The 4,482-nt window shown below is 49.5% G+C and overlaps 1 non-coding gene across 1 annotated transcript in view; it reads left to right on the top strand.

Moving 5' to 3' along the window:
• The first annotated feature begins 2,866 nt into the window (after positions 1–2,866).
• LOC145676791 (small subunit ribosomal RNA) overlaps positions 2,867–4,482 on the top strand; it is a 1,833-nt gene continuing 217 nt past the window's right edge. Inside the window, exon 1 of the ribosomal RNA XR_014129474.1 lies at positions 2,867–4,482. This exon is cut by the window's right edge and continues 217 nt beyond it. This is a non-coding gene — a ribosomal RNA (small subunit ribosomal RNA).

Below are 4,482 nucleotides of genomic sequence, written 5' to 3'. Positions count from 1 at the left end.
TTGCTCTGTCGGGTGAACGGAAGCCACAGTCATCCGTAGGACACGAGTAGACTTATTTCACTGGAGCAGGAGTCTAAATGTGCTTTTGTGGGCAACCTTACGGCCAGTTCTAACGGGAGCCAGGCCCCACAAGAGTAGGCTTATTCCGGTGGAGAAGGAGTCTTTAAAATTTGCTGTGTCGGGTGAACGGCTATATTTGAACGGAAGCCACAGTCATCCGTAGGACACGAGTAGACTTATTTCACTGGAGCAGGAGTCTAAATGTGCTTTTGTGGGCAACCTTACGGCCAGTTCTAACGGGAGCCAGGCCCCACAAGAGTAGGCTTATTCCGGTGGAGAAGGAGTCTTTAAAATTTGCTGTGTCGGGTGAACGGCTATATTTGAACGGAAGCCACAGTCATCCGTAGGACACGAGTAGACTTATTTCACTGGAGCAGGAGTCTAAATGTGCTTTTGTGGGCAACCTTACGGCCAGTTCTAACGGGAGCCAGGCCCCACAAGAGTAGGCTTATTCCGGTGGAGAAGGAGTCTTTAAAATTTGCTGTGTCGGGTGAACGGCTATATTTGAACGGAAGCCATAGTCATCCGTAGGACACGAGTAGACTTATTTCACTGGAGCAGGAGTCTAAATGTGCTTTTGTGGGCAACCTTACGGCCAGTTCTAACGGGAGCCAGGCCCCACAAGAGTAGGCTTATTCCGGTGGAGAAGGAGTCTTTAAAATTTGCTGTGTCGGGTGAACGGCTATATTTGAACGGAAGCCACAGTCATCCGTAGGACACGAGTAGACTTATTTCACTGGAGCAGGAGTCTAAATGTGCTTTTGTGGGCAACCTTACGGCCAGTTCTAACGGGAGCCAGGCCCCACAAGAGTAGGCTTATTCCGGTGGAGAAGGAGTCTTTAAAATTTGCTGTGTCGGGTGAACGGCTATATTTGAACGGAAGCCATAGTCATCCGTAGGACACGAGTAGACTTATTTCACTGGAGCAGGAGTCTAAATGTGCTTTTGTGGGCAACCTTACGGCCAGTTCTAACGGGAGCCAGGCCCCACAAGAGTAGGCTTATTCCGGTGGAGAAGGAGTCTTTAAAATTTGCTGTGTCGGGTGACCGGCCATGAAACCTTTGTGAGGACTTGTCTCCTCGTTTCCACAGCATTTCCGCGCCTGTAAGTTGCGGAAGGTAGCATGCTATGCTTGAAGAACTGTCATCCGTTTAAGGACAGGAGTAGACTAATTCCATTGAGGCAGGAGTCTAATATGCTTTTGTGCACAGCCATACGGCCAGTCCTAACGGGAGCAAGGCTCGCAAAAGTAGGCTTTATTTCAATGGACCAGAAGTCTTTAATATTGCTCTGTCGGGATTGTCAGTTCAAACGGGAGCAGTTTCTGCACGCTACAAACCGCTGACGAGATCTTTCTCGTGTCAATGTGATTCCCTAGCCTGGGCCGGCGCAAGGCTGGCTGGCGAACAAGGTAATTGGGCCTCTGGGTTTCATACACACGAGGTGTCTCAGATGCGTTTAGGGTGAACAGGAATAATCCGTGCAATTCTCTAGCCTGGGCCGGCGCAAGGCTGGCTGGCGAACAAGGTAATTGGGCCTCTGAGTTTTGCATTTCGGAGTTTCCTTAATTCCGGGAGGAGCCACAAAGAAGAGTCCTGAGAGTTTCTCGTGTCCATGCAATTCTCTAGCCTGGGCCGGCGCAAGGCTGGCTGGCGAACAAGGTAATTGGGCCTCTGAGTTTTGTACACACGAGTGGTCTTAGGATCCTTCGGGCTCAACAGGGATTGTTGGAGAAAGTCTCTAGCCTGGGCCGGCGCAAGGCTGGCTGGCGAACAAGGTAATTGGGCCTCTGAGTCTTTATTCCCAGTTTCCTTAGTTCCCGGGTTAGGTTCACCTGTTAAATCGGAGGAGTCCGATTTATGTGTAAAGATAATGCCAGAGTGAAGGGAGCCAGATTTCACTTGAAGGAGCAAGAGCCAGTGTGGTTAAGAAGTGAGCCGTTTTGTACTCTTAAGGAGGGATGCCGATTGACTTTGAACGGGCTGTCCTCGCTTTAGAGTTTGGGCCAGTTGACGGGAGCTTACTTGTCCTTCTTGAGAATGAGGCCAGATAGCATGTCCTTTCTAGCTTACAAAGGCTTATGCGGAGCATTGTTTTTTGTAAGTGACTTTTTATTCTCCATGTGGCATTTAAGTACCGATTTTCCTTAAGTTAAGGACGGTATAGACTCATCGCCAGTTTGAGCGTGTATCACTTGTCGAACGGAAGCCACTGTCATCCAAGGACACTAGTAGACTTATATTTCACTGGAGCAGGAGTCTAAATGTGCTTTTGTGGGTACCCTTACGGCCAGTTCTAACGGGAGCCAGGCCCCACAAAAGTAGGCTTATTCCGGTGGAAAAAGGAGTCTTTAAAATTTGCTGTGTCGGGTGAACGGCTATATGTAAACGGAAGCCACAGTCATCCGTAGGACATGAGTAGACTTATTTCGCTGGAGGAGGAGTCTAAATGTGCTTTTGTGGGTACCCTTACGGCCAGTTCTAACGGGAGCCAGGCCCCACAAAGGTAGGCTTATTCTGGCGGAAGAGGAGTCTTTAAAATTGCTCTGTCGGATGTACCGGCAACGTGTGGAAGGAAGCTGTTGTAACCCAAGGATACAAGTAGGCTTGTTCCATTGGATTGGGAGTCTAATATGCTCTTGGCGGCTGTCACACGGCCAGTATTAACGGGAGCTAGTCACCGCAAGAGTAGGCTTATTCCAGCGGAACAGAAGTCTAAAATGCTTGGTCGGGTGTAGCTTTCCTATCCTTTGTTAGAACGCTGTGTTGGTTGTGTCCAACACTTTCCGGCTTTTTAGTCGGTCAATTCCCTGGTTGATCCTGCCAGTAGTCATATGCTTGTCTCAAAGATTAAGCCATGCATGTCTCAGTGCAAGCCAAAACAAGGTGAAACCGCGAATGGCTCATTAAATCAGTTATGGTTCCTTAGATCGTACCTATCCTACTTGGATAACTGTGGTAATTCTAGAGCTAATACATGCAACTAGAATCCCGCCCAGCAATGGAAGGGATGCTTTTATTAGATTAAAACCAATCGGTCGGTTCGTCCGTCCGAAACCTTGGTGACTCTGAATAACTTTGGGCTGATCGCACGGTCTCTGTACCGGCGACGCATCTTTCAAATGTCTGCCTTATCAACTGTCGATGGTAGGTTCTGCGCCTACCATGGTTGTTACGGGTAACGGGGAATCAGGGTTCGATTCCGGAGAGGGAGCCTGAGAAACGGCTACCACATCCAAGGAAGGCAGCAGGCGCGCAAATTACCCACTCCCGGCACGGGGAGGTAGTGACGAAAAATAACGATACGGGACTCATCCGAGGCCCCGTAATCGGAATGAATACACTTTAAATCCTTTAATGAGAATCTATCGGAGGGCAAGTCTGGTGCCAGCCGCCGCGGTAATTCCAGCTCCGATAGCGTATATTAAAGTTGTTGCGGTTAAAAAGCTCGTAGTTGGATCTGGGTCTCGGACGATCGGTTCGCCGCCCGGCGTTTAACTGATCGTTCCGGACGTCCTGCCGGTTTTTCCTTTCTCGGTGCTCTTCATTGAGTGTCTTGATTGGCCGGCACGTTTACTTTGAACAAATTAGAGTGCTCAAAGCAGGCCGTGTCGCCTGAATGTTCGGTGCATGGAATAATGGAATAGGACCTCGGTTCTATTTTGTTGGTTTTCGGAACTCGAGGTAATGATTAATAGGGACAGACGGGGGCATTAGTATTGCGACGTTAGAGGTGAAATTCTTGGATCGTCGCAAGACTAACCGATGCGAAAGCATTTGCCAAGAATGTTTTCATTAATCAAGAACGAAAGTTAGAGGTTCGAAGGCGATCAGATACCGCCCTAGTTCTAACCATAAACGATGCCAGCCAGCAATCCGCCGAAGTTCCTCCAATGACTCGGCGGGCGGCTTCCGGGAAACCAAAGCTTTTGGGTTCCGGGGGAAGTATGGTTGCAAAGCTGAAACTTAAAGGAATTGACGGAAGGGCACCACCAGGAGTGGGGCCTGCGGCTTAATTTGACTCAACACGGGAAACCTCACCAGGCCCGGACACTGGAAGGATTGACAGATTGAGAGCTCTTTCTTGATTCAGTGGGTGGTGGTGCATGGCCGTTCTTAGTTGGTGGAGCGATTTGTCTGGTTAATTCCGATAACGAACGAGACTCTAGCCTGCTAACTAGGCGTTGGAATCTTTCCTTCCAACGTTCATGTCTTCTTAGAGGGACAGGCTGCCTCTAGCAGCACGAGATTGAGCAATAACAGGTCTGTGATGCCCTTAGATGTTCTGGGCCGCACGCGCGCCACACTGAAGGAATCAACGTGTCTTCCCTGACCGAAAGGTCCGGGTAACCCGCTGAACCTCCTTCGTGCTAGGGATTGGGGCTTGCAATTATGTCCCATAAACGAGGAATTCCCAGTAAGC

The sequence above is a fragment of the Thermobia domestica genome, unplaced genomic scaffold (assembly GCF_964235325.1).
Source record: "Thermobia domestica unplaced genomic scaffold, izTheDome1.hap1.1 HAP1_SCAFFOLD_371, whole genome shotgun sequence".
Lineage (NCBI taxonomy): Eukaryota > Metazoa > Arthropoda > Insecta > Zygentoma > Lepismatidae > Thermobia > Thermobia domestica.
Note: the sequence above shows the minus strand (reverse complement) of the source record. Positions and strands in the feature narration are given on the sequence as shown.